This window comes from Zootoca vivipara, chromosome 12, assembly GCF_965207765.1.
Source record: "Zootoca vivipara chromosome 12, rZooViv2.hap1.1, whole genome shotgun sequence".
NCBI lineage: Eukaryota > Metazoa > Chordata > Lepidosauria > Squamata > Lacertidae > Zootoca > Zootoca vivipara.
Genome location: NC_142595.1, coordinates 47517231 through 47539343, shown reverse-complemented (window position 1 = coordinate 47539343; position 22113 = coordinate 47517231). Strand labels below are relative to the sequence as shown.

General features: G+C 47.7%; 1 long non-coding RNA gene across 2 annotated transcripts in view; it reads right to left on the bottom strand.

The window, feature by feature from the left end:
• Positions 1-21829, bottom strand: part of LOC148684136 (uncharacterized) — a 38480-nt gene extending 16651 nt beyond the window's left edge. Inside the window, exons 1-2 of one of the 2 annotated variants that reach the window (XR_015946696.1) lie at positions 21544-21829; positions 8710-8748 (exon numbers count right to left, since the gene is read on the bottom strand). This is a non-coding gene — a long non-coding RNA (uncharacterized LOC148684136). The remainder of the gene's footprint in view (positions 1-8709; positions 8749-21543) is intronic. The other variant, XR_015946695.1, reaches the window with a different exon arrangement.
• Positions 21830-22113: the final 284 nt, after the last annotated feature.

Here is a 22113-nt window from a genome sequence, read left to right as displayed (position 1 = left end):
CATCAATACAATAAAAGTTGTATTGTAAATATTGAACATAGATTACTGCAAAGGGAACCTTTTTATATATACCGTTTAAAGACAATGATTCCTTCAGGTCTAAATTCACATCTTGACCTGAGTTCTTATATTGAAAGGTTGTTTAATCAGATTAACTCCTTTTATGGGCATTTGTATAGTAACATTTCAGCTAAGCAGTATTTGGCAACATTTTCAGTAAGAATGGTAACAGCATACCTTTCAGGTGTGTTTCAGGTGTAACCAACAAACTTTGTGTTCTGGTATAACAAAGATACAATAGAATTTCATATTAAGATCAAGGCACCAGGAACCATTTTTTTCAATGAGACTCGTTTGATAATAAGATTGGTGAGCAACAATTATTTATCATTTCAAGTGATCTAATTATGAAAATAGTAGTTTTTGGCATATTTTTGATACAACTTATGTTGGAAAGATGTGCTATAGGCTAGCTACTCCATCTATCTTTTGCTCAATAACATTTGATGCGGAAAACACTGCCATTCCCATAAATTAAATTTTCAAATCAGCCTTTCCCCTGTACATGTTGTCATTTTGCTTTAGCTTATACATACACACCATATTTTTTGTATTTAATTGCTTTCAAGGCAGCCTCAGAAAATTCAGGACAGTTGACGTGTATGTTATTCCTTTCTCACAAATGGGTCTAGCCACAAGGCAGCGGAAGTGTAAAGTCAGAGTGTTCCTTCTCTGTTTTGTTAATTCTGCATCTTGTCCTCTAAAGAAGATTGCAGAAGAGGATTACAGTATGTATTTTGTGTTCCCATGTAGTACATTTATGTTGGTAACTGCCTGTGATCTCTAGATGAAGGGTGGTATAAATTTTTGAATAATAGGAGAACTTCCCCATAGCTATTCGGGTTTTCCACACATCCCAATTAAACTCAAGTTTATGGAAGGATTTCATGAGAACCTCACAGATGAGCCTCTTGGTGGATTGTCTGGGTAGGGCTATAGGGGTTGAATGGAAAAGTATCTCACCAAAGTTTTCTGGGATGTTACATAAGCAGACCTGGCGGCCCACATGCCATACACTCTGTATCCTAAAATGTGAGCCAAGATCTTCTTACTCTTTGTGGGACTCCTTTGGGGGCAGCCTGCAACTGACGACTTCCCAGGCTGCTACAAGTGAGTTTGCTTCTCTGTCCTTCCTCTTTGCAGCCTTCTCATGCATGGCCCTGAAATCTGGGCATCTCAAATCACCCTTAGACACAGAGAAAGAACAACTCTTTGATTTTCTTACTACAACTTTTCTCCTTATTTGCCTGTAATAAACGGAAAATTCATTCCTAAGATCCCTTGGTTCGAAAACAAATATTTCTTTATTAATACAGTGGTAAATGCTGGCCAAATGACCTGGAAGCTGTATGCTGGCTCCCTTGGCCAATAACGTGAGATGAGCGCCGCAACCCCAGAGTCAGTCACGACTGGACCTACGTAATGGTCAGGGGTCCCTTTACCTTTACCTTGGTTTGCAACCATAATCCCTTCCGGAGGTCTGGTTGTAAACCAAAACAGGTGTGCTTTCGCAAGTGGAGCCTCTGAAAATAAAAAGGGGGGTTGTAATCCAAAAAAGAAAAAGAAAAAAGGGTTGTAATTCAAAAAAGGGACACGCAGTTCCGGGTTTGATGTGGTTGTAATCCAAAACAGTTGTAATCCAAAACGGTACCACTGTCTTTGATACCAAACTAGCAGAGTTAGCACACAGCGAAGCAAAAGGCAATGTACACTCCAAGGATCATCTGATTCTTTGCCAGTTGCCAATTGACAATGATCTTCAAACATTGGCCACAAGACCTGCATGTGGAAGGAAAGGGCAGCACACCTCGCACGTACACCAGTTTTAGGTAAAGGTAAAGGGACCCATGACCACTAGGTCCAGTCGTGACCGACTCTGGGGTTGCACGCTCATCTCGCATTATTGGCCAACGGAGCCGGCGTATAGCTTCCAGGTCATGTGGGCAGCATGACAAAGCCACTTCTGGCGAACCAGAGCAGGACACGGAAACGCCGTTTACCTTCCCGCTGTAGCGGTTCCTATTTATCTACTTGCATTTTGATGTGCTTTCGAACTGCTAGGTTGGCAGGAGCCGGGACCGAGCAACGGGAGCTCACAGGGATTTGAACCGCTGAATTTCTGATCAGCAAGCCCTAGGCTCAGTGGTTTAACCCACCGAGCCACCTGTTTACCAGCATTTAAAAACCTCCATGTGTTCTCCAAGCCCTTCATCAAAAGGAAAGCAATGAGGGGACTAATAAAAATCAAGGCCCATTGTCTTCCTTTGCATTTTCTAGTATCTTAAATTTGCACTTAAGTGAGTAATAAGGTACTTCGCCGTTTATTTCCGGAGAAGTCACCCTGTTAGTTTGTTTGCAGCATCAACAAAGACATTCCTATGTTTACCCAGAACGGCCTTGCTCTTAAAGTCAAAAGTAAAGCAAAACAGTACATTTGGCTCCAGCTTAACTGCAGGAGTTGCCGAAATGAGGTGTACAGAACGCCATCCAACCGCCTTAGGGACTCCATTCTGGACTTTGATGGCATCATTCTTCCACTTACTCAGGATAGCAACAAATTCCAGGTTCCTGAAAGGACTGCCTGGGAATCTTACAGTGAGTCAACTTTTCGATAGGGTGGAGCTAGGAGATTGCTTGGGAATGTTTCTTGCCAAAGTCTTCAGGGGTACTATATAAGCAGCCCTGCAGCCCATGTGAGATTCACACTCGGTCTTAACATGTGGTCCACCTTTCTCTTTGTGGGACTCCTTTGGGGGGCCAGCCTGCCACTGACTTCTTCCCAGGCTGCTAAAGGTGAGTTTGCTTCTCTTTCCTTCCTCTTTGCAGCCTTCTCGTGCATTGTGCCTGAAATCTGGGCATCTCGAATCACCCTTGGACACAGAGAAATAACAACCCTTTCCTGCTTATTTGACAGCAGTAAATATGATACTGCTGGGTCAGATCCCTTGTATCCAAAACGAATACCTCTTTATTAATATTTGTAAGCACCTGTTTCTGTGTGCTGAGATCTTGGTAGGTTTAAGTGATAGCAGAGATATTCTTTTTATTGGGGTAGGGAAGGCAGGGCTCTCAGCTGAAATTATTAAGCTGAGATTCCTGCATTGCTGAGGAAGGTTCTATCAGGGAGGTTCTCTCTATACAGAGAGGGCAGCTATCATATACCCTTGACCGAAGAATTGTATATTCCATCTGTCTGGGATGGTCGTCCTCTTCCACTGAGTGTGCAGCTTTGGGAGGGACACACATGGAGCAGGGAGGGAGGGAGGGAGGGAAGCGACACCCGCCTAGACAGCCAGATCAGCCATGGCAATCAATGGGGTGACAGGTGTCTCAGCTGGATCAGCCTCACATCCATCTTGAGGCGTCTCCTGAAGCTCCCAAGTTCAATCAAATATGAGACGATCTGTGCAGAACAAGGAACACACACGATGGAATATGGGGTGTTGGCTGGCAGTATAAAATACTGGTTGTGTTGCCAGGTTTCGTGAAATAAGTAAGCATTACAGGGGGTTGGACTAGATGAGCATTGGGGTCCCTTCCAACTCTAGAATTCTATGATTCTATGAAAAGAAAATATGCATGTGAAAGAGGGTCAGAGAGAAGGAGAATCACTGGGGTGTAGACAAGAACGGATGGCAGACAAAAGAAACTCATGAAGGACTGTGATGAAAAGCAGAGGTCTTAACCTATGGCATTTATTTATTCATTCATTCATTTGCTGATTTTTAAATCATTTCTTAGCTGCTTTATATTTCCCCCCCAAAAAAATCTTAAACAGTGCAGTGCACTAAGCAACATAAAGACTGTAAAGCCATATAATAAAAGTCATTAAAAAACCAGGAATTACATCTGTCTGTCTGTCTATTTTGTTCCCTTAGGTGCAACATTGGTGTGCACAATCTCTGGCTCTGTCCCTGAAGGCATGAAAAATGTGAGTCTGGCAGGTGGCCAATCAGGTAACACCTCTGGCATCTTAAGTGCACGCAATGGTACCGGATCATTCCTCAGCCTTTCGGCATCAGACATTGCGCCGCATACATCGTTCACCTGTCAAGTATCCCTTCCTGGGTCCCAAACAGAAGTAAAGGAATCCAAAGGTAAAAGCTCTCGACACTTTGTTTTCCTTTGATAAGCATGGTTTGGGAGTGGGATGAATGTTTCCAGATTGTTTAAGATCCTCTCAGGGATTGAAATGGTATTTATTTAATTTAAATATCCAATAAACAATATTTACGTTACCTTTTTAATATACAACATTTTCTTTCATTTTGTTTATGGTTCCAGATGAAAAAGGAGAAACAAAAGAAATAAAGAAAGAAGAAAAAGAAAACAACAACAACAACCACTACAACACACACAAATTTTTACATAACACTTATTGATATAAACATTAAAAATTGACTTCCACCCTACCTTCACTCGCCTTTTTTTATAGTCTTAATTTAAGCTTATGCAGTTCACCTTTCTTTACGCTTAGAGTCATAGGTCCACTGTTATCAATATCTTCACCATCATTTCAAATTTCTATATTCAAGCTTCTGCCATTTCAACTCATATATCCCATAAATTTGTCTACTTGTCTTATTTTGTCATACATTGAATTTGTTGTTCTTCCTTAAAACCAATAAAGAAATTTATGATTAATTATGAGATTGTTTTCATTATGCTGATTTAGATTTTTACCATCCTGTCCATGTATTTCACAAATTTTCCCCATTCTCTCTCATACGATTCGTTATCTTGTTGTCTGATTTTGGATGTTAATCTAGCTATACCCATGTATATCCACCATCTTATTACGCCAGTCCGTTATTATTGGAATTTGATCTTGTTTCCAAACCTGGGCTAAGATTATTCTTGCACCTGTTGTTGCATATAAAAATAACTTTACGTCATTTTTTCCCCAAATCATCACCCACCATTCCTAACAGGAAGGCCTCTGGCTTTTTCTTTATTGTATATCTTAGAATCTTTTTTATTTCGTTATATATGGTCTCCCAATAACCCTTCACCTTTTCGTAGTACCACCACATATGAATGAAGTCTCCCTCTTTCGTTCCACATTTCCAACATTTTTTTATCTCCAGTCTTAAACATTTTTGATAGTTTCATTGGAGTAATGTACCACCTGTACATCATCTTATAGATGTTTTCTTTCAGTGATGTACAGGCTGTAAATTTAGTTCTTACATTCCACAATTTAAGCCATTCTGCATAATCAATATTGTGTCCCAAGTCTATAGCCCATTTGATCATGACAGATTTGGTTTGTTCGTCCTTTAATTTCCACTCCAGAAGAAAATCATAAATCCTCTCAGGGACGGACCATTTCAAAACTGCTTTCCTCCTTAACTCAGAAATTTATTTCTGCTTTCCATTATGACCTGTTGAGATGAGACTTTTCCCACCAGTTGCCATGATATCGGTGCTGGTATTGGCTAAAGGCACAAGTTGAAACTACAATCAGTCTGGTGGAGGTCTGAACAGTCATTCTCCTCTTATCTCTGCATAAAGGTTTTCACAGTGCTTGAACAATATTAAATGCATGGTTTTATCAGAAGGTAACAATGGGAGAAGGAAAGGAAAGAATGTGCCCCCCTGCAGGGGCCAAGGTGTCTCCCACAATAATTTCCACCTCCATTAAAAAGCATTCCCACCTCCAGCCAAAGAGCCTTCTAACCTTCATCTGCCTGTTGATCATGTTTACCCAGCATAGGGTGGTGCATAGATGAAAAGGTGGTGCAGTTCTGTTGGGGGCAGATTTTTATATCCCTGCCCTGGTGGCCAAGTCCACACATTTAAGGAGCTACGTACCTAGGTAGCTGCTTCAGGAGCAAGTGTGCAGAGATTCTTTCATGGGATATGGGAGGTTTTTTAAAGCTATCCTTGGTTTTCAAACCCAACCTATGCAGCAAATTGAACATAGCAATACCTTCTAAGGAAAGGCTGGGATTCTGTGTGTGCTGGGCACTTTCTGTACATATGTTGGGAAAGGGAGCTGTGTAAACATTCCTGGAATCTCCTCTATCCCACTGTGTCCTCATCCAGCTCAAGGAAGCCCCATGTATGTGCCACAGATCGTCCTACTCAGGTCCACACACACAAGGACTTCAGCTAAATCCCTTTTACTCTTTAAGGTTGTCCTGGAGGATTTACCCCCCCCCCCCGGTCTACTGTACAGCATAGCTGTCAACCCTCCCGTTTTTGGCGGGAAACCCCTGAATTTAAATCCGTTTCCCGCTGCAACCCCGGATTCTAAAATACCCGTAAATGTCCTGGATTTGAAAGGAAGCAGCTCCTCTCCCTCCCTGCTGGACAGGGAGGTTCCACTCGGCGCCTCCCCCCCACCCATGAGCGAGCATCCAGCCACCGCCCGGTAAAACGCCTCGCTCGGCGGCTGCCGCTCGCGCTCAATTGCTGAGTGCTGCCGGAAGCGATTTCCAGTGCCCAGACATGCGGACACAAGCAGCCCAGCACTGGAAGTTGCTTCTGTGCATGTCTGGACATGTGCAGAACTGATTTCCGGTGCCGCGCCGCTGGGTGAGGCTGCTGATCCCTTATTTTCCAATCCGGAAATTGACAGCTATGCTGTACAGATTGAAAATGTTTGCCATAGAATCCAGCATAATATAATCAGCACTAAATGGTGTCCTAAATGGTGTCCTTTAATTATGTCTAAACATAATAACTGTTGCCTCTCCTTTTCTCTCAACCTCTCCCAAATGGGAAGCTCTATTGCACCAACTATGAAGAAACCAGCCTTCAACAAGAACAGACAATCCTCACCGGCCTGGTCATAGGGGTCAGTACAAGTGAAGTTTCTATCCAGTGGATGAAGAATGCTCTTGTTGAAGATCTCCATGTGAAAACCTGAGTCTTGAAGGGCAGCAGCAAGGATTCCCTCATGGCCTTCAGCCAGGTGACAGGCCCTCCCGCCTGCCTGCCTTTCCCAACCCACCCAGAGCCGAGCCCGCCTTGCCTAATTCTTTTTACGGGTGGGGGGAGGGGTTGGATTGCGGCGATGGGGTGGGGGTGGGGAACGGAGATGGGGTGGGGGTGGGGAATGGTGGCTCCATCGCGCGCTCGCGTCACAATCCCTCGCGGTCCCTTTCCCTCTTCCCCTCGCGCCGCTAGTCGGGAGGAGAGGTGCAGAACGGTGGATTGGAGGGGAAGCCGTGGAGGGAGAGAGAACCGCATTCTGCCCCCTCCGGCTCGAGGGCGCGAGTGAGTGCGCGGGGACGGGGAGTGCGCGGGGATGGGGCTCTGTGGGCGTCCAGTCTCTGCGTCCAGTCCCTGTGTCCGTGGGGCACATGCGCAGTAGCGCAAACCCAGGAACACAGGGACTGGACACAGGGACTTTATTATATAGGACTAGTGGTTTTCAGCCCGTTTAATAACGGGCGCTAGAATCCTGGGGTTCGGAGAAGCGCTTGCGCAGCGCTTCTCCGAACCCTGGGACCTGTCCTTGCTGTCGGCGGCAGGGGGACAGGAACGGAGGAGGAGAAAGCGCTGCTTTCTCCTCCTCCGTTCCTCTCCCGCAGCCGCCGACAGGAAGCAGACACCCCAGAGTTCGGAGAAGCGCTTGCACAGCGCTTCTCTGAACCCTGGGACCTGTCCTTGCTGTCGGCGGCAGGGGGACAGGAACGGAGGAGGAGAAAGCGCTGCTTTCTCCTCCTCCGTTCCTCTCCCGCAGCCGCCGACAGGAAGCAGACATCCCAGAGTTCGGAGAAGCGCTTGCACAGCGCTTCTCTGAACCCTGGGACCTGTCCTTGCTGTCGGCGGCAGGGGGACAGGAACGGAGGAGGAGAAAGCGCTGCTTTCTCCTCCTCCGTTCCTCTCCCGCAGCCGCCGACAGGAAGCAGACATCCCAGAGTTCGGAGAAGCGCTTGCACAGCGCTTCTCTGAACCCTGGGACCTGTCCTTGCTGTCGGCGGCAGGGGGACAGGAACGGAGGAGGAGAAAGCGCTGCTTTCTCCTCCTCCGTTCCTCTCCTGCAGGCAGCCGCCGACAGGAAGCAGACATCCCAGGGTTCGGAGAAGCGCTTGCGCAGCGCTTCTCCGAACCCTGGGACCCGTCCTTGCTGTCGGCGGCAGGGGGACAGGAACGGAGGAGCGCTTTCTCCTTCCTTCCTCTCCCCCAGCCGCCGACAGGAAGGACACGTGCACTCTCCCCCCCCTGCCTCCTCCAACCGCCGCTCCTCTCACGGGCCAGGGAGGGTTGTGAGGAGGCCTTCGCCGGCCTCCACCCTCGCTTCCCTGACGTGCCCTGCAGTGAGGCGGTGTCCGGCGGGAGCGGCGGTTGGAGGAGGCAGAGGGGGGGGGAGAGTGCGCGCGGGCAGTCTCTGCTGTCCAATCCCTGTATCCCTGGGGCACATGCGCAGTACCTCAGGGACACACGGGACAACTGGACGCAGGGACAACTTGGACATTATTATATAGGATGAGCTTTCGTGTGCATGCACACTTCTTCATACTCCTGTAGGTTCACCTTTACAGCAGGAACCATGAAGCTCACCCGGAGGCCTGAGGAGAAATCCCATGGCAAAAAATGATGCAAACCCCTTCCTCTTCAGCCTATCCCAGATTAAATAATTTCCATGTATCCATGTTTGGCCTAAGGTTGAATAAAAGTGAGCAAACTCACAGATACCTCATGATGTGATCACTTGGTTGAGGCAGTGGGTGGGTTCTGGAAAAAAGCAGGGAGTGGATTAATCTCAAATTCAATAATTCAATAATTTAATAATTAATCTCAAATTTAATAATTCCAGTCCAATGCAGGACCTTTACAGTGGTACCTTGGATTAAGTACTTAATTGGTTCTGGGATGCCATTCACACGCCAAAAAGTACTTAATCCAAGCGGTGCTTCTGCCCACGCGTGAAGCGTGCAGAACGCTTCTGCGCATGCGCGTGCGGGAGAACCCGGAAGTAAACACTTTCAGGTTCTTAAACCGAAAGTTCTCAAACAGCAGCGAACGCAAACCGAGGTATGACTGTATATTAGCCTGACTGAATATTTCCCCTCAGCTTTTGTCAAGGGTGGATATTTAAAATCCCCTGAAATGATAGGCATTGCGGATGTTCTTTGAATGTGCCGGACACTGTAGAACATATCCTTTTCTACTGTCTATTTTACAACCAGCCATGCAAACACATGCGATCCTGTTTTTTGGGTTGTCTTACACAGGGGTCAGCAATCTTTTTCAGCAGTGGGCCGGTCCACTGTCCCTCAGACCTTGTGGGGGGGGGGCTAGATTATTTTGGGGGAGGGGAAATGAACAAATTCCCAAGCCCCACAAATAACCCAGAGATGCATTTAAAATAAAAGGACACATTCTACTCATGTAAAAACACGCTGATTCCCGGACCGTCCACAGGCCAGATTTAGAAGGTGATACAATCTGTATCTTCATGAGAACAAAAGGCCAAGGATACCTCCAACTGTACATAGATATGAATGTCAATTCCAATGCTATACAGTGGTCCCTCGACTTACGAACTTAATCCGTTCCGAATGCACATTCGTAGGTCGAAAAGTTTGTAAGTCGGAAAGCGGTTTCGCATAGGAATGCAGTGGAAACAGATTAATTCGCTCCGGAGCCTAGGAAAAAGATCCAGACACCCAGTTTTGTGTGTGCAAAACTCTTTGTCAAGTGCACTTTAAAGGCATGCAAACTGCACAGCAACATTACTTTTCAACAATAAACATTTACAACAGTAATTCAAAGAGAACAATTACCAGACCTTTAGAAGGCATCTCAAGGCAGCCCTGTTTAGGGAAGCTTTTAATGTTTGATGGATTTCTGTATTTTAGAATTTCTGTTTTTTGGAAGCCGCCCAGAGTGGCTGGGGGAACCCGGCCAGATGGGCGGGGTATAAATAATAAATTATTATTATTATTATTATTATTTATCATTTTTGGGGGGCACCTGATGCAGGTCACTTCAGGACATTTTAAAGGCAGGCAAGCACAATGAACATGCCTCAGCCAACATTTTAAATCATCACGCGCCTCAGCTTTGGAACATGTTAAGGACACTTGTGTGCAATTCTAAGGCCGGCCCTCTTCGAAGGAGCATGCCTCACCCTCAAGTTACATTTCTTTACACCATCCCAGACAGATGGAATATACCATTCTTTGGTCAAGGGTATATGATAGCTGCCCTCTCTGTATAGAGAGAACCTCCCTGATAGAACCTTCCTCAGCAATGCAGGAATCTCAGCTTAATAATTTCAGCTGAGAGCCCTGCCTTCCCTACCCCAATAAAAAGAATATCTCTGCTATCACTTAAACCTACCAAGATCTCAGCACACAGAAACAGGTGCTTACAAATATTAATAAAGAGGTATTCATTTTGGATACAAGGGATCTGACCCAGCAGTATTATATTTACTGCTGTCAAATAAGCAGGAAAGGGTTGTTATTTCTCTGTGTCCAAGGGTGATTCGAGATGCCCAGATTTCAGGCACAATGCACAAGAAGGCTGCAAAGAGGAAGGAAAGAGAAGCAAACTCACCTGTAGCAGCCCGGGAAGAAGTAAGTGGCAGGCTGGCCCCCCAAAGGAGTCCCACAAAGAGAAAGGTGGCCCACATGTTAAGACCGAGTGTGAATCTCACATGAGCTGCAGGGCTGCTTATATAGTACCCCTGAAGACTTTGGCAAGAACATTCCCAAGCAATCTCCTAGCTCCACCCTATCAAAAAGTTGACTCACCTGTAAGATTCCCAGACTGTCCCTCCAAGAACCTGAGTGTAATAGGAATTTGTTGCAATCCTGAGTGTCGCAGTCACCCTGTCCTGCAGCATCTCCGGACGTTTAACGGTCTATTGATGACTGTGCCAACGACAAGTGGAATACCTGCTGCCACCAACCAGTATTCTAACTGGCACTTGTTAATCACTTCAGACCAGGATGTTGTTTGAAATAAAAATATGTTGCTTTATTATAAGCACATAAGCGTAATGGTTTCAGTAATATTCTTTAATGTTCCAAATAACAGATGTTTCCTATACCGGCCTGTGACAAATTGACGCAGTTTTGAAATGTTTATTCCTACCTGGCTGGCAAAGAGTTAATCCACCTCCAGCCTGACTGACATAGAATTCTGATGGGGGCGGGACTGTGCCCGGTTCAAAAGGAGGGAGTGTCGGTTTGGTCAGTTAGGGAGAGGGAGGAGGGTGTGAGGTGATATATGAAGAAAGTGGAGAGGTCAGGAGACTGGGAATTTAGATAAGATTTAGGAAAACTTGAAGTTAAATGTTTGACTGAGTTTTTTTTTGTACAACTGAAACAAGGCAGATAAATACATGACACGTTAAAGAAACACTTATGCTTTTAAGACAATAAAACTTCATCTCTGTTTTGCCAAAAAGGTTCGTCTTTATTATTCCAGCGAGGTATCAGGACTCACAGCCGTGGTGGCTCAAGAGAGGGCAAAACTCACCTCAGGCAGGGAGGTGGCAGTTTGTGTCCTGGAGTTAAATGGAGTAGGCTTAGTAGGGTAACCTGAGGCGCCAAGAAGTTGCCAGAGTGAAAAGGGCAAACTTTTACAGTGGGGAATCAAACTGAGGGAGACCCTTTACTGTAGGCAAGAGGTTATTCCATCGGACAGCCTAGAGTTTCTTAAGGTACCAGGCCACGTAAGCTGGAAGGTTCTCCTTACTAAGGAACCCCATAAGTAAAAGGGGTTTATTTTTGAGGCGACAGGAGAAGAGGGTGGTGTTTTCCCCTCGGAATTCCTGTGTCGCATTGATAGTAAGAGAGAGTGGGACCCATCCTCACACGGCCCATTACCACTAATTATAAATATTACCGGCCTAATACCGCTAAAGTCAACTAAATGTTTCTGTAAATAAAAGCACTCAAACTCTCTATCCTGACTTCTCAATAACTCACCACCTATGCCTCCCCTCAGTATTTAAACCAGCTCTATCTCTAACTCTCAACTAATGACCAACTGACTACCTGACCTGACCAACCGACTCCCAACTGCCTCCAGGGGTGGGGTTTTTATACCCAGTCAGAGCCCTTGGGTTCTAACTGTTCTATTTTGTTAACCCTTACTAACCCGGCCTATGACCAGGCCGGTGAGGATTGTCTCTTCTTGCTGAAGGCTGGTTTCTTTATGGTTGGTGCAATAGAGGTTCCCATTTGGGAGAGGTTGAGAGAAAAGGAGAGGCAACATTTATTATGTTTAGACATAATTGAAGGACACCATTTAGTGCTGATTATATTCTGCTGTGTTCTCTGACACAGATCAAGGCACCAGGAAATATTTTTTCAGTGAGGCTCGTTGTGGCGTTTCACCTCTAGGGGCTTAGAAAGAGTTAAGTTGCCAGTGAGGTAAACGGCCAATGGGAGCTCTCCAGGCAGAAGCAGGGATATATAAGGGGAAGCAGGCAGACAGGAGGGGGGGGGGAGATAAAGATAAGAGGAGTTGAAGGGAGTTGGAGTTGATGGGTTAGTTGCAGAGAGAGCTGGTTTAATATATTGAGGTGGAGAATAGGTGGTGATTTTAGTCAGACAGGATACAGAGTTGAGAGATTATTTACAAATATTTCTTTAGTTGATTTTAGCGGTAATAGGCTGGTAATTTATAATGAGAGGTAATAGGCCGGTATAGGAACCATCTGAAATTTGAAACAACCTAAGATTTGTACTGCAACCATTAAGCTTATGAACACACAATAAAGCAACTTTGTTTTATTTTACCTTATCCTGGTCTGTGGTGTATTGAGGAGGTATTTATTTTGTCGTTGGCACATCACCAATAGACCGCCAAACGTCTGGGGGTGATGTGCAGGTCAGAGTGACCGCGACACTCGTTTGATAATAAGATTGGAGAGCGACAATTATTTATCCTTTCCAGTGATCTAATTATGACAATACAAAATAAAAAATCCATTCAGTAGCACCTTAGAGACCAACTAAGTTTGTCATGGGTATGAGCTTTTGTGTGCATGCACACTTCTTCAGATACACTGAAGCAGAAGTCACCAGACCCTTATGTATAGTCAGAGGGTGTGGAGGGGTATTACTCAGAAGCGTGGTGGGAATGGGTGATTGGCTGATAGGAGTGGTAAACCTGTTGATGACTGTTAACAACTGCAATTGGTCTTGCAGGAAAAAGCAAGGGCTGAGGTGCTAAAGAAAGCTTTATCGTGTATAATGAGATATGAATCCAGTGTCCTTATTCAGACCAGGTCTCTCCATGTTTTTAAGCTTGGTGATGAGTTGCAATTCAGCAACTTCTCTTTCCAGTCTGTTTCTGAAGTTTTTCTGTAATAAAACAGCTAGGGTACTTTGAGATCTTGTATAGAATGTCCTGGTTTCTCTGTCTTGTGATTCCTGATGTCAGATTTATGTCCATTTATCCTTTGGCGTAGGGCAGGCATCCCCAAACTGCGGCCCTCCTGATGTTTTGGCCTACAACTCCCATGATCCCAAGCTAACAGGACCAGTGGTCGGGGAAGATGGGAATTGTAGTCCAAAACATCTGGAGGGCCGAAGTTTGGGGATGCCTGGCGTAGGGTTTGGCCTGTTTGTCCAATATAGAGAGCTGAAGGGCACCGTTGGCATTTGATGGCATGCACAATGTTAGACGATGAGCAATTAAATAGTCCTGAGATGGTATGTTTGATGGCCCCATTAAAACTATCAGGACTATTTAACAGTCATTAACTGTCATCAACTCTATAGGCAGAGACTCTCACCTAAGAGATCAACAGCAAACCTTTTTAGAACTAAAATATCCACCTGATGAAGTTAAACAACAGATCAACAGAGCCAGACTGATACCCAGAGAGAACTTGCTGCAAGACAGACCCAAAAAAGAAAATAACAGAACACCACTAGTAATCACATACAGCTCCCAAGTTAAAACAGTACAACGCATCATCAGAGATCTACAGCCTCTCCTGGACAATGACAGCTCCCTTTCTCAAGCTCTGGGAGGAAGACCTTTCATTGCCTACAGACAGCCACCCAATCTTAAACAACTCCTCACCCACAATAACACAACCACCAGGAGGGCATGCCAGGATTTGGGAGAAAGTAGGAGGGCAATGGAATGGGGGGGGGGGCAGAAAGCAACCCACCCTTTGTTGTGGCAGGGAACTCGCTTGCCCCACCAGAAAAAGCAGCCTGCCACCGCCGGGCAGGCGCTTAATCACCGTAATTACAAAGGCAATAAACTGTTTACTGAGAAAGCAACAAATCGCTGAACCTTTGAACGTCACTCGGGCCCCGGGCAGGACACACCACAACTGCTGCTCCCCAAGGGAGGTGCCAGGACATAGGTAAACTGTGGAACTCCCTCCCACTGGAGGCAGAAGCGACCACCAATTCGGACAGCTTTAGAAGAGCATTGGGCAGATTTGTGGAGGGTAAGGCTTCTCAGTGGCTACTGGTAACCCTGGCTCTGCTCTGCCTCCACAGTCGGAAGGGGCAATGCTTCCGAAGACCAGTTGCGGAAAACCGCAGGACGGGAGAGGGCTCTTGTGTTTGGATCCTGTTTGTGGGCATCTCACTGACATCTGGTTGGCCTCTGTGAGAGAAGGACGCTGGACAAGAAGGGTCATCGGCCTGATCCAGCAAGCTCTTCTTAAGTTCGAACCAAGCCCATTTCCATTTCTTTGCATAGCACAACAGCCAAGGCTCTCCGTCCCCCAAAAGACCTGCACCCCCATTGCTGTAGGCTGCTGCCTTGCTGGGTCAGAAACCTAGGAGGCCCACCTGAGCGAGGGATGGCGAGCACCCAGGGCCACCCTTGCAGGTGTCGCTGGGCTCCAGCTCCCATCAGCCCCTGCAGCCAGCACCCTCCGGGGTCAGGGGCAATGGCTGGGAGTCAGAGCCCAGTCGCATTCATTCCTTCATTCCGTAAAATGTATACTCTGCTTGCTCATTAAAAAACCAACAAACCGTAAAACAGGAGAGGCTTATGAAAAGGATTTAGAAACAAGAACATTACCCAAAAGAAGAATTAACAAGAATAATGTAAGACCTCCAGCAGCTCAAATAGCAAGCGGGTGAAAGCAGAGCAGAACTTGCACCAGCTCTCTAAACATCTGGACAGGATGAAATGTTTTTGGTGACCAGCGAAGAGAGTACAGAGAAGGTGACCAGCTGCTGTCAAGAGGCAGGGAGTTCCAAAGTAGAGGCATTGCCATCTGTTGATGGACTGCAGCTGCCACGCTGGCTGATGGGATGCGTAGTCAGCAACAACTGGAAGGGCACCAGTTTTCCCAGCCTGCCCCAAAATGGCAGGCTGGGAGGCTTCAGTTTTTGCCTAGGGATTCAACACACAAAACAGCAGAACAGAATCACTAAATGCACTATGAAGAGAAAACCATCTGATTCCAGCTTAGCTTTGGAGTCGCCTGCATTTCCAGTCCTCCGGGTGCCTTCCTTCACCCTCTCCTCTTCCTCGGGCAAATCATCTGAGGAATTAATTTTGATTCATTAAGATGGGCAGGAGTTCTCAGGGGAAGAGGGGAGGGTGGGGTCACATCCCCTCCCTTCCCTCCATCAGGCGGTTGGGTTAATTTTCTCTGGAGGATCACAGTGCACAGAACATCAGAGGGCGCCGCACTGCTGTCTGGCTGGCGGGCATACGGGCACAGCACACCTGTGGACTGTGCCGGGCGCCGCGAGGGTGCAGCTGGCAGGAGGGCGGCTGGGGGGTGCCACGGGCGCCGTGCGACTGCCGCGGCCGTACTGACACAGCGCCCCTGGCAGCCCGGCACCCTGGCGCATTGTGCCACCGAGCCTTGCCCTAGAGCCGGCCCTGAGAACCTCACAGATGAGCCTCTTTGTGGATTGTCTGGGTAAGGCTATAGGGGTTGAATGGAAAGATCCAGAATGAGAGATCCAGCAGGACTAGGAAACAGCTCTCACCTTTGTCCTTAGCCCGACGGAGATCATAGACCAGCGCGACCAAGGCAGTTTCAGTCCCATGATGAGGCCTGAATCCTGACTGGAAAGGATCCAAATGGTCCGCTTCTTCCAGGCGTGCCTGGAGTTGTTCAGCAACCACTCGCTCAATCACCTTGCCCAGGAATGGAAGATTTGAGACTGGGCAATAGTTGGCCATATTGGCTGCATCTAAAGAAGGTTTTTTTTAAGAAGGGGTTTAATAACCGCCTCTTTCAGCAGGTCTGGGAAGGCTCCCTCACAGAGAGAAGCATTCACCAACCCGCGAAGCCCATCACCCAGCCCTTCTCGGCTAGCTTTTATAAGCCAGGATGGGCAATGATCAAGGAGACAGGTGGTTGGTTTCGCTTGTCCAAGCAGCCTGTCCACATCCTCGGAGGTAACAGATTGGAATTGATCCCACACAACTTGACTAGACAGGACTCTAGAACTCCCCCGCCCCGGCCCTGCTCCCACGGTGGAGTCTACCTCTTCCCGAATCTGAGCGACTTTATCTGCAAAAAACTTTGCAAAATCATTGCAGGAGATCATGTGGCCCGTACTGGACCCCGATGGAGCAGGTGGTTCCGCTAGATTGCGAACCACCTGAAAGAGTCTCCTGTTGCTGTTTTCCGCAGATGCAATAGAGGCAGCGAAGAAAGTCTTCTTCACCGTCGCTACCGCCACTTGGTAGGCTCGACATTGAGCTCTAACGCGTGTCCGGTCAGCTTCAGAATGAGTTATCCGCCACCGGAACTCTAGCTGTCTCAGCGATTGTTTCATTGCCCTCAGATCCGTGGAGAACCATGGGGCTGTCCGGGCTCCATGCAGTCAATAGCCCTGGTTAACTCCACATTCCAGCGGGCCGCTCGGGAATCGGCTGAAATGCCATCAACATGGGATAAAGCATCCCCTACCACTCTCTGGAAACCATTTGGATCCATTAGGTGGCGGGGGTGGACCATCCGAATCGGTCCCACCTCCCTGCAGAGGGGAAGGGTCGCGGAGAAGTCCAGTTGCACCAGGTAGTGATCTGACCATGGCACTTCTTTAGTTTCGCTTTTGCTTAGTGTCAGATCACCAACCTCCATAGAGGTGAACACCAGGTCCAAGGCATGTCCGCGGCTATGAGTTGGGCCAGACTTATTCAGGGACAGCCCCATGGAGGCCATGCTTTCCACAAAGTCCTGAGCGGCCCCTTGTAAGGCTGTGTCGGCATGGATGTTAAAATCCCCTAGGACAACCAAACTAGGTGTCTCCAGGAGAACATCCGCCACAACCTGAAGCAGCTCAGACAGGGAATCCTTGGTGCAGCGGAGAGGTCGGTACACCAAAAGGAATCCTGTACTGTCCCTATTGCCCAACTCAGAGAACATGCACTCAGAGAACTGGGTCTTCCCAATAGGATGCCTGGTATAAACTAATGACTTCCTAAAAATCACTGCAAACCCCCCCTCCCCGCCCACAAAGCCTGGGTTGCTGTGCGTAAGAGAAACCTGGTGGGCAAGCAGCAGCAAGAACAGGCCCATCTGCTTCATCCAACCAAGTCTCTGTTACACATGCCAGGTCAAGTCCTCCATCCACGATCGTCATGGATAGCAGTGGTCTTAGGGATCATTGACCTGGCATTGCACAGCAACACCTTCAGGTTGTGTGGGTATCCCTTGCTGATTCAAGTATCCATCCGGTCAGGACCAGACCCGGAGGCAGGGATAGTCCTCAGACAACGACTAAACCTGCCTCCTCGGTAATGACATTGTCTGGTCTTAGCGTAACTCCTCCTCCTACCCATGATCACTGAGATCGGTTGTCCCAGTGCATCCCCCCTATGGAATCTGCCCCAGCCATTTTGTTGGCTGGGACCCACTCCCAGGCAGCCCTGACCCCTCCCCTTAAAATCAAATTAAAACCAATACAGAAAACAAACAAAACAATAAAAATAAAAAAACAAAACCAATGAAAGTTACAAACACATCAAAATTACAAGCAGAGCAGCAGCGGCACTGTTTCAGGCCTCCTAGGAGCCTTAAAAGCTGTGGTGGAGTGTGGGGCCCACCCCAGCCCAAGGTGGAAAGTGGGCTTCACGGAGAGCAGTCCTCCCAAACACTCCCTGGCAGAGCAGCAGCAGCGATCCATGACGTATCCCACCCCTCCTCCCCCCACCACCAGCTTTTCCCTGTGATTCCCCCCACCCTGTCCCGACCCATGACGTATCATGTCCCCTCTTCCCCCCACCCCCTTGGCTCATCCCTGTGACTGGTCCCACCGTGTCCTGACCAATCCCACCCCCTCCTCCCCCCAACCCCCACCCAGGCGAGTCAGTACCGCCATTCGGCCTAGTCTGTCAAGTCTTCAGCCTAGTATGTAAACGGGAGCCAAGGTGCTGTTGAGTGGGAAGGTTTTATAGGTGCAGTACCAGTGTATCTGCCACTAGAGGGCGCTGGTTTGCAACCTTGTTCTTTTCCCAGCATGCACTTTTGGCTGAGTGGTGCATTCTGGACATAGCTGCTAAGTCTCCCGTTTTCCCTGGGAAATCCCCGTTTTTAAAGCCATTTTTCGCTGTCACCCCAAATGGCGAAATATCCCGTAATTCCCCCAAATTTCTTCCAGTGCCGCTCTGCCCATGTCTGGGCACCGGGAATCGGGCAGTGCCGGCACCGGAAGTCGCTTCTACGCATGTCTGGACATGCGTAGAAGCGACCTCCAGTACCAGCGCGGCTGATCCCGTAGTTTTCTAACCGGGACTTGGCCGCTATGGTTCTGGAACAGGGTTTTTTTTGGGGGGGGGGGTTGACCTGGCGGAGGTGTGGCATCTGTCTTTGAAAACCTTATAAGAGCCTTCGGACATTCACTTTGGACATAGTGTTCAAATTTGAATGCAAGCTGTGAAGCGGTTTTGGAGAAAAGTGGATAGTAACCCACATGCCCAGTTTACATTTATATATATATAGATGGAAAAGACCCTGATGTTGGGAAAGATTGAGGGCACTAGGAGAAGGGGAAGACAGAGGACGAGATGGTTGGACAGTGTTCTCGAAGCTACCAACATGAGTTTGACCAAACTGCGGGAGGCAGTGCAAGACAGGAGTGCCTGGCGTGCTATGGTCCATGGGGTCACGAAGAGTCAGACACGACTAAACGACTAAGCAACAACATATATAGATGAGTCTTCAATATAGAGAAAGAGAATTTAGAAATGAGAACTTAGAAATGAGAACTTAGAAAGAGAAATGGTCAAAGGCCTGGAAACGATGCCTTATGAGGAACGGCTTAGGGAGCTGGGTATGTTTAGCCTGGAGAAGAGAAGGTTAAGGGGTGATATGATAGCCATGTTCAAATATATAAAAGGATGTCATATAGAGGAGGGAGAAAGGTTGTTTTCTGCTGCTTCAGAGAAGCAGACACGGAGCAATGGATTCAAACTACAAGAAAGAAGATTCCACCTAAACATTAGAAAGAACTTCCTGACAGTAAGAGCTATTCGGCAGTGGAATTTGCTACCAAGGAGTGTGGTGGAGTCTCCTTCTTTGGAGGTCTTTAAGCAGAGGCTTGACAGGCATATGTCAAGAATGCTTTGATGGTGTTTCCTGCTCGGCAGGGGGTTGGACTGGATGTCCCTTGTGGTCTCTTCCAACTCTACGATTCTACGATTCTAAGAAAATGGTGGCTGCTGGATCAGGCTGGATCTGGTATAACAACCTGTTCTCTACGTGGCCAACCAAATGCCCCACAAGCACCCTCTGTGTGCAACAGCCTGGGCTGCAAATTAACATGGTTTGATTTTAAGACACTTGTAGTAAGTAGGTAAGTCCACATGAGGGCAGTAGGAGGCATCTCTGCCGAAGCTCCTGGGGAGCTTCTTATTGATACAGTAACTAAAAAAGAAGAAGGGGGTGATTTTTTTTAAGGGAACAATTAAAAGGGGCAGCTTTAATTCTGCTGTGAGGCCCCCGGGGCTTGGGTGTTCGGTCCCTAAGTCTAAAAGAGAGGGTGTTTTTCTATGTCCATCTTTTCCCATCTCTGCAGAATGTGAATAGGACAACAAGGTTTTAGAAAACTCTGGATGAAAGTGTCAAGATCAAAGGGGCTCCTCCAGACTTTGCTCTCTGCTGCCCTCCTGTGCCCTTTCCTAAGAATGCACCCGGTTCCTCAATAGAGTTGGTTCCAAAACGTGGCTTCCAGCTCAGCACTGCTGTTAACAAATACGACTTCGTACCGGTATTAGCAAATATGAGGTCTTTTCCAAGTGTATCCATGTAAAATCATCATCGTCCCTGGGATTACAGTGGGCAATAAATTGAGATAATAACAGTAATAATAATAACAACAGTGTGATTTTGTGATTTTGTAAAACTTAAGTTTAACATGAGGTTTTATTAAATGTATTTGTTTTGAGACTGCAGGTTTTATTTCTATTTTGATCAGTTTGACGTCAACTTGTTTTAACAGTTTTTTTTAGTTTTTTTATAAATAATTTTTATTGATTTTATATATATAACGACATCTCACACCTCTACACAAACATAAACAACGAACATTAAAAAAGAATAGAAATAAAGAAAATACAAAAATAGAAATAACAATACAATAAAACAACAATAAAGTGAAATTAAGGTAAAGGTAAAGGGACCCCTGATCATTAGGTCCAGTCGTGACCGACTCTGGGGTTGCGCGCTCATCTCGCATTACTGGCCGAGGGAGCCGGCGTATAGCTTCCAGGTCATGTGGCCAGCATGACAAAGCCATTTCTGGCAAACCAGAGCAGCACATGGAAACGCCGTTTACCTTCCCGCTGTAGCGGTTCCTATTTATCTACTTGCATTTTGACATGCTTTCGAACTGCTAGGTTGGCAGGAGCTGGGACCAAGCAACGGGAGCTCACCCCATCACAGGGATTCGAACCGCCGACCTTCTGATCAGCAAGCCCTAGGCTCAGTGGTTTAACCACAGCGCCACCTGGGTCCCTAAAGTAAAATTAAACACGTGCTAAACCTGACCAAGCTCTGTCCCAATCAGCGGAAACGTTTCTCTGCTGCCTCCTTGTGGCTTTTCCAAGAAAGGGCGGGATTTGTCCATATAGCATCTTGAAGACTTGGTTGTTGTTGCATTTGCCCACATATACTATGGCAATACGCGGCGCTACTGCCAACAGTAAACATGACCGCACCTCCTCTCACATCGCCCATAACCAACATGGCCAAGCTTGCGCTTTTTCTATATTGCCCGGAACCAACATGGCCGCATCAGCCACACCACCTCGCTCCCACTGCTAAACTGAAGAACAGCATCACTCTTTTTAAACATGGCCACAGCCCACATTGCTCTGTTGTTGTTTTTAGTTGTTTAGTCGTGTCCGACTCTTCGTGACCCCATGGACCATAGCACGCCAGGCACTCCTGTCTTGCACTGCCTCCCGCAGTTTGGTCAAACTCATGTTGGTAGCTTCGAGAAAACTGTCCAACCATCTCGGGCCTATAAGCCTGGCCCGCCGCCCGCCTGCCTACCCGCCCTCGCTCGCTCGCTCGCTCCTCCTGCCTAGCCACCCACCGGCCTCCTTCTTCGCAAGCGGTACCTGCTGCTCAGGCGGGTGTCGCCGCCTCCGCCTCCGCGCCGCTCGGCCTCCCGTCAGAAAGGCGACATCTCTCTCCCTCTGTCGCACCCGCTGCAGCGGTTGGGGAAGGCCGGTGAACGTGCGCACCTCCTCGGGCGGGCTCTCTGCGCTGGGCCTGCTCAGTCGCTGGTCGCCGCGCGCGCTCTCGCTCGGTCTCTGTTTGCGCAGCAGCAGCAGCCTCTCCGCCGTCGTCCTCTTCCTCCCCCCCACCCGCAATCACTCACCGGCCGGCTGGAAGCGAGCGGGGGGGGGGTGGGTGGGTGGGAGGAGGGAGGGGGAAGGCTGACCTCTCGCGAGAACAAATCACAGCCGTCGTGGGAATTTTCAAATTCTTGAGTTCTTGCTGTTGTTTCTTTTAAATTACGGCACGCACAGACCCCAGGCGGGCAGACGATAAGGGCGATTTGCATTGTCCTTTCCAGCGGGTCAGCGACGTGACAATGCAAATCGCCCTTCTCGTCGTGGCACACCAGCCAGTGTCTCGCGGCACAGTAGTGTGCCGCGGAACACCGGTTGAGAAACGCTGGTCTG